Source organism: Pygoscelis adeliae, unplaced genomic scaffold, assembly GCF_000699105.1.
Source record: "Pygoscelis adeliae isolate BGI_AS28 unplaced genomic scaffold, ASM69910v1 Scaffold73, whole genome shotgun sequence".
Classification (NCBI taxonomy): domain Eukaryota; kingdom Metazoa; phylum Chordata; class Aves; order Sphenisciformes; family Spheniscidae; genus Pygoscelis; species Pygoscelis adeliae.
This window is the reverse complement of record NW_008824470.1, coordinates 170,283-178,984: the sequence shown is the minus strand read 5'-3', so window position 1 is coordinate 178,984 and position 8,702 is coordinate 170,283.

The window sequence follows — 8,702 nt, the reverse complement described above, 5'->3', positions numbered from 1 at the left end:
TGGAGAGCATTTCTGCCTTTCTTCAGTTGTTTATGCATCTAATGCAACAACAGGGGGGATTGATCCGGTATGTGCCGTATGGGTGCGGTATGTCAGACTGATCTCTGCAAAAAGAGCACTGCACCCTGAACAGCTGGTTTTACTCTCGTGTTCATGTGCTTCATTGACGCCATTTCAGTGTCCCTCTCCCTCCCACTGAGCTGAATTTCAGGGACAGAAGATATGACCACAGCACTTTTGTGAGATAATTAATAAATGAATGTCTGGTTGTCAAACCACAGATGGTCTAGCTAGTTCTAAAGTTTATGGTGAAAGGAGAGTGGAGACAAAAAACCATTGCCTCATTATTTACATATTTTGGTAAATATTATTTCATATTATTGTTGGAGGTTGATAACATCACTGCTATCCCCCCACTCATGGTCTTGGAAGTCAGGGACACTACAGAAATAGGCAGTACCTGAATTGCTTGTTCTTCCAACACACATGTAAATTTGAAAAGGTGTTGAAACAGATGTTACAGATGTGTAGTTAATTTCCTTCATATTTCACATGTGATGTTCTGATAGTCTTTCACAATATGACAGACATCAAAACTTCCCTGCATTTCTCCAGATTTTTCCAGAAAAAACAAAACAGGTAGAATGTTGGTCAACTAATTTTTGGAGGATCTTAGCAAGGACAGCATTAAACAGAATGAAACTAAAAGCTTCATCTAAGAAAAATCCTTGCAAGAAATAAATACGTTTAAACAATATTAATTGCAGATTTTTTTTCTTTACTAAATAGGAAACATCATGAATTCGCTTAGTACCAGAGAACTTCCTGATAGCCTTAGATGCTTCCTGATTTGTCCTCTGCCAGGATGTACAGATGAGCCCCATGTGAAAACACTCAGTATGTCTCTTCACTCAGTACACAACATCTTGTACACCTTTGCAGATGTATAGGTGTACCCTGTCTAACAGGGAGACTGAAAACTGGCTGCACTAAAGCAGTCACAGGATAAGGGCTTTGCCTTTTTGGGGCAGCCATGACGAATACTGCAAAAGGAATCAAAGAACAGTAAAACAGTCTCTTGTCATATAGAAGAGAGAAAATTGTGCACCACTTAAGCAGCAGAGAAATACCATCGGTTTGAAAGACTGTGCATATATGTACAACTCTGCATGTTGGACGCAGGAAAGTCAAACCTAGTCACAGCAAGTCAAGAACCAAAACTTATGGAAGACTCTCTCCTGTGAAAGGAATCTGAGGTTTTTGGGACTCCCAGTTGTATCTGTACTGGCCTAGGACCCCACTTTCAGGCATTGAGCATCCTTTTTGAAATCTAGCCATGTCAATGCAGGAAATTACAGTCCCCCACTGCAGACTCCCTCAGGCAGCACATCCCTTTGGATCTGGTGGTAGAGATACTCATCGGGTATGCCTTATCCTTTTCTTCACTTAACATAAGTGGATTTAGGGCACATCCAGTACTTAGTCAGTTTACAGTAGCACAGCAGATTCAACTGAAGCAGGTTAAGTAGCTGTTGTACGAGCAACTTAGATGGTAGCTTTAAGCAAATGGTACCCTCTGGTATGAATGCAGTGATGAACATACTTTCCTTTTTCACAATGAGAGAACAAGAGAAGGTGGATGTGAACATATTGCTTTGTTATTCCTTCAGAAATAATAGTGTTTTAAAAGTCTTTACAGTAAAAACTCTTTCAATGACAGCAGGCCTGATTAAGAATAAATAAATAAAATCAAGAAACCATCATCTCCCTGAGACATCTCCAGAATTTAAGTGGGCAAAAGTTCCAAAACCAGGCTCTGTGATTCTACAGTGACATAAGAAATAAAAGCTGGAAAGAGAAAAGTCTTAGTCTAATCACAAGCAGCTACAGAAACTCTGTGTCCCAGCTGTGATCTCAGGAGAGCCATATTAACATAAGGGTGTTGCTAAATGTATGTGTCCCAAATAGTTGAGACCCATGGAGACCAGCTTTAGATAATAAGCAAAAGACGGTTAGCAATTGCTGAATACGAGCAGAAGTAACACAGCCCTTCATGTATCTATCCCCATACCACCTATAAAACTTGAAGTGCATTGAACATAACATTTAACTTTGGCTGAACTTGATAAACAACTTGAACAGGGTAAGAAATGCTTAAGTAGCCTCTCCTGCTTTCTGTGCTAACCCACTAATAATTCAAACATATTTAGGCAGCTTCAACTGCAAGACATCCCCAATATGTCCTTAAGCATTCCAGTGCTAAGTATGGCTCAGCTCTACAACAGTATTTACGCATGCAAGTCCCACTGGAGTCAGTGCTGTACATCTCTGGGTGTCTAGCTGCCTGGGTATTTGTGTCGTGGACCCAAATTTGTTTTTAGAACAGGCTTTTGCACAAAAGAGGAACCATGTATGTATAATACAGTGGTAAAATCACAAAAAATCTATTAGTTTGCTTTTGGCTAATACCACATGAATCTTTATGTATATATTGTTTAAAATATTAAAGGGTTATTTCACCTTCGTTTTCAGCTCCTCACTCATCCACATACCATTTTACCTGGTCCTCCACATTTGCATATCTGACCACGGGAAGTTCATTATCTTCTTCTTGAAGAGGAAAGAGAGGAAGACAGTAACTGGGAGCTGGTGGGTCAGGAGAGTGTGGAAGGCAGCAGAGCACTGTGCAGAACTGTCTCTCAGAACTAAGGGGTTCCATGCACTGCTGAAGTGCTTTCTCAGGAGATACTGCACCAGAGGTATGCCTGCAAATTTTTAGTCCAGATTTGTTCATAAATTGCCCGTTTATCCATTTTTTACTTGCTACCATGCACCTAAGCCCATTCACAAAAGTACAGTTAGTTTCTGGGCTGAAATAAAAGACAGTAAATGATAAGCATGAGATGGTTGCTTCTAAAACATTTTTTCAAATCTTTTAAACTTTTAATACTTCTGTTTCTTTCTTGTCAATCAGATGAGGTTAAGCAGTTTAAAGATACTTTGTTTGGTTTTGTACTAGAAAGAAGTGGAAGAGGAAATAAGTGCAAAGAGAAAATCATTTCACCTGTATGCCAGGTGACCCCTGCGCTAGCTGCAAGCAGGCAACATGCAGCTGAAATCAATGCCCAAACTCTATTTGCTACAGCTGATTAAAGTGAACAATCTTGATTTTTCCCCCAAAGCATCTAAATGAGGACTGCTAAGGCAGTCTCATCTGTCTTCATACTCAGTGAAGTGAGTGGTAATTTTTCTCCTCTTAGACCTGAGAGCTTTCAGTGGGGATGTGATAAATGGCTATCACTTGTAGACACTTTTATAGCAAAATCTAACAGATCTGTCTTGGCCAGAGACCCAAGGTGCATTTTAGTAAACTGAAAATTGTGAAATTATTTTTATTACTAGTTACCTTATTTGCATCATTCCTTAAAAATTTGATGAAGTTTGGCCTTACAAAGTAAGAGTGGCTTCTCTCTTAGTTAGTTGCAGCAGTTCCTGGAATACAGGTCTACATAAATTCACTGAAGCAGCGGCTTAATGTTTTGGGTTACTAGTAGCTTTTGTTTTATGGTATCACTGAGAGGAGGGGAAAACAGTTCAGAAAAGAATAAGGAACCCATTTTACCCCCATGACCTGAACCTTCATTCTTTCCTCTCATGCCAGACCAGACTCTCTTGCAGCCTTGGAAATATTTGTTTAAGTGTTTTCCTGCCGTTATTTTTCATTGTTGCATACTTCTGCACTTGTGTAAGGAGAACTTAGTGACAGATGAAGCAGAAACAACTGTGAAACTACAATAAATAAATTGTATGTCAAAGGTTTCCAGGGAGAAGAAAAGTGCCAACAAGCGAGGTAAGCTTTAGTGATGAGCAAAAAAATCAATTAAAATACAGTGACTTTAAGACATATTAAGTATTTTTTAAAGAAAATTATTCTTTTCAGAAAAAAATGTTAAATAGCTTTGAAATATATGACAAACATCCTTCTGTTCACAGCAGAAGCTCTTAACTCATGAAGATCAGGAAAGATTTCTTCAGCATAAACTAAATTTAATGGTTTAATTTGTATAGATCTAGCTAAAAAGACAAGAAAGAAGTTAATTCCTTGAGAGGGGCAAATCAGTTTTTATGTAATTATTTTTTAAACATTGTCATTTTGGTTTTTTTCTCAGAATTCCTTACAGAGGATCACAATCCTTTCATATTTCTTAATATCTAAAACTGTTCATCTATTTTTACCCATGAAACATGGGTGAAATGGTCCACTCAGAGTTAAAACTTTCAAAGTGAAATCATACCCTTCCTAATATCAGCAATGTTGTTTCTCACTGATTTTATGTTTTATGCTAGATGTGGAATTTTTCTATTTTTCTGAGCCCAGTTGTCTGTAACTGAGCACGCATTGCAGGATGTTGTATGTTATAGAAAAGTTAGGTATGAAAAATATCCACCACTTACCTTTCTTTCTCAGAAGAAACTCATTCTAAGGAGGTTCAGCTGCATAATTAGCAATGCACAGTGAATACAAATGATGTTCAGTGTTGACCAAAGCCCCTTTTTCTGCAAGTTTATTTGAATACTTCAAGTTTCTCTTCTTTTACAAATCACTCAGCTCTAAAAACTAAAGCTCTCAAGCCTGACTGCAGATTGGACAACTTAGAAGTCACAGTCTTGACAGTTACAGTGAAACAGAAGGATGTACCAGTGGTTCAAGGACTGGGCAAGGTTGTGGGAAATACAAATTCCATTCTTTTTCTGCCCCAAGCTTCCTCTGTGGTCCTTGACAAGTAACTTTAGCACTTTGTACAAGTGTGCCCAGTTCTGAAATGTAATTATGCCTTTGGAGCCCCCACATGTGTTGTGGTAGTGATGTGACTTACACAAGTAACCAAAATAAAAAAGGAGTACCTGGCCAAAGAGAAGTTATTTACAGACCATCTGTAAGGACATGCAAAAGTGACATAATTTTTGGACCCCAATCCCATAACTGGACCCATGTGAACAAACCTGTGAGCTTTTATGGAGTTTTATTGTCTTCTTTTTTTTCGTTACTTGTCTTTAAAGCAGCTACCTAGAAGCTTGGGGCTCTGCTCATGCTGTTCCAGACTCAGAATCAGGACAATCAATGCACTTTTTTTTCTTACAATAGCAATGCAAAAAACCAGCTAAATCACGGACTAAATTACATGAACTGAGAAAATAATTTTTGATAGTGTAACAGTGAAGACCAATGCAGAAGGCCAGCCAAGAACACTATTAACAGCAAGACAGGACAAAAAAAATATGCTAGTGATGAAAAGAAGATAGTAGTGCTGAATAGCTTCACCTCAGATAGGAAGATGGGGTCAAGTGTAGTGCTGTAAGATGAATGCAGAAATACCAGTGAGTTGGACAGAATAACACAAAGAAACAAAAACAGTTGTTGTCTATGCTCTGGTTCACTGGGTAAACCCAAATTCCCCAGTGGCCATTCTCCCAACATGAACATTTTCCTGAAATGACAGTAAGAGAGCTAAATCCTGTCATTTTTCGTCTAAGTGAAATCTGGATGCAAAGATGGAAAAATAATGGCATAACAAAAAGTTCACTTTACTGTATAATACTGTATATATACACACACACATACAGCCCTGCATTATGTACAGGCGTAATTACTGTGTTTGTATCTTGTTCCAACATGCAGGCCATTTGCTGAAATGAAACACCTAGGAGAAAGACTGTAATTCATTTCATTGCTTAACTTTTGTTATATTTTGGTGAGTTGGCAGCCACCTTCATATCTCAGGCCGGAGCCCACAGACCAGACTGAAGAGATACTTAACCTCTTAAATCATGTCTCTTACTTTCCGTTATCTTACAGTTCTAAAATTTCTTGGCAAAAGTATCAGGAGGTTAACAAGAGAAGTTCTTGTTTGTAAATTGTACTTGCCTTTATGGCCAAAATAACAGCCCTTAAATGCAGGTTCACAAATAGGATTCCCATCTGCCTAAGCATATCAAGTCTCATTCAGTCAATTCCAAGCTCTTTCAACACATTGCACAATTTGTACGTTTCATATTTAAATCTCAGTGTTGTTCATTAAATGATATGTCTTAAGGAATTACCGAGTTAAGAAGTTCCTTATATTTGATTTAAAACTCAACTTTCTAGTCCTCATTAAGAAGAGTATTGTACCCAGTGGGATGTGGTGACACCAGAACAAGGTCTCCTTCAACCCAAGCATTAGAAGTCAAATGTTATGTTGCATTTACCCTCATTTTCAGCTTCTGTTCTTTTTCTGGATATGTACACTTTTTCCTAGGTGTAAATATGGATGCAGGTTATATTGTCAAGAGTTTACACACATGTACAAGAAATGGCTCAAGAAGTAGAAATACTTTCCCATTGAAAATGTGATCCCTCAAAAGTATTGTAAAAACAATAAAGCCGTCTTAAAGAACTTCCCTCAAATGCAGTTTGGAGAATATCTGGCATAAAAAAGGAAAAAAATCAGAAGTGCAGAAATCAGAAAAATACAGCCACCTTTTTAGTACACACTGACTTGAGACAACTCTCCCAAATATATATTTCCTCTAAAAGCTGAATTTGCCAAAATTTTCACTTATACTGGCCTAGATTTAAACCAGTATCAGAATAGAAGACTTTGAAATAATATTAACTGTACTGCTGACTTGAAATTGTATTTCCTTCTGGAAAGCTAACAATTTTAGGACAGAGAATATGTTTGTATCTAGGAAAAGGTAATGGATTTTCTTAACTAACTTTTAAGTTCACTCTCAAAATTCACTGGTTGTTCTAATTTTTTAGGATCTACCCAGTCGAGGTTATTATGTACCTCAGAATTAATAGTGAAAGGAAACTTTCCTACGTCTTCAGAAAGAGTAACTGATGGACTCCAAAATGTTTTGCTGCATTATCGAAAGATTCATTTATTCTTTCACAGTGCACATAATAACCTTGAAGCCAAACAGCTGGAAGCCATGCCGTATGTTTATATTACACTCCATACATTATTACTACCATCTCTGTTAACAAAGTACATTCTTCAACTAAATCCTTCTTCTCAAAGTGATATTTCTTTAAGTCTTTGACACAATGTGATCAATGTTCTGCCACCAAAGTTTATAAATGAAAAACAAATGCTGAGGGTTTGGGGGATGGTGGCTGAAGAGTAATTTTTTTTTAAATGTTGATCCAAGTTATCCACTTTTTAGTTGATCTTGTGTTATCATTTTATCTACATACTCAAAAAGCCTCACAGTAATTTGTCACTAATAACACAGTAACACACTATATATCTAAAACTGCCCTGCAAGTGTACCCCAGGAAATAAATTATATACAATGTTTCCCTTTAATTTTCTAATTACATCATTGTAGAGAGGATGAGTATACACATTTTTTCAAATATTTGTATAGTGAGCAACTACTACTACTTTTAGGTGGGGGAAACAGTACTAAATTCCAGTAAGAAGACTCAGAGGGTTTGCATCGAATTTGGTTGCCTACCTAGATATCAAAAACTTGTCTAGAAAGCCAGCAAGAATAGTGTACCTCTAGAGGCTGTAAGGACTTCCTGCTTCTGGCTGGGGACACAAGCTCCTGGTCTGTTTTGCTGGGAAATTTAGATGAATCAAGTGTGCAGGGCAATAAAAAGAGATGTCCAAGATGACCCCCTGCCTCTAATTTTGAATGCCTTGAAAACTCACTGTCAACATTAAGACAAAAACTTTTTGAGGACAGAGATTCTTTTTACTGCGTTACTTCGTTTGTGTGGCTTGTTTCCTATTTTCAAATTAATCATAGAATGATAGAATTGTAGAACAGCTCAGGTTGGAAGGGACCTCAAAAGATCGTCTGGTCCAACCTTTCATGGGAAAAGGAGCCTATTTGAGATTATCTAGCATACTGTCCAATCACGTCTTGAAAATCTCCAGTGATGGGAACTCCACCAAGTCCCTGGAGAGATTGTTCCAGTGATTGATTGTTCTCACTGTAAAAAGATTCTTTCTTCTATCAAGTTTATATAACGGTTTACTATTTCTAACTTATTCTGTGAGGTCCTATCTGCCTAAAATCAAGCTAAATACAATTCACACTATCGCTTATGTAGCTAAAACATAACCATTAATATGGCTACCACCCAGAAGACATCGCCTATGTCCTGATAAACAATCTCTTACCTCTATCAGCAATCAGCTCCTGTGTCAGCAATCCAAAACAGAGGAGACAGAACTTTTTAGCAACCTGTGAGAGCAAAGAAGTGGGGGATTGTTCAGTTTTTTGCTTGCATTGATCAAATAATTTCTTTAAAATCAAAATGTAGAAGCAGCATTCCTCATCAATGACACGTAAACAGTTTAGGATTAGATGAAGGATACTTCAGTGGTCATATCATTCAGCTGGAATGCTCCATCGGGATTTCAGAGGAATGGTGAGGGATGGGAAATGTTCTGAGGTAATAACCACCTACTCATTCCTTCTCCACAACCTGTTTCCCATGAATTCTCTCATTTCTCTCTGCTAGCTTCATAAGACAGTGCTCCAGGGTGCCCCACACAGCCAATACTACAGAGAATGACCACACTGAGGGGAGACACCAAGCACCACCCAAAGAATGAGGAGAGACGAGAGAGAAACCGCTTCAAACAGTGGAGGGGGTCAAAGGCCTGGAAGTGTACAATGGAGGAAGCTCTAACTTTACT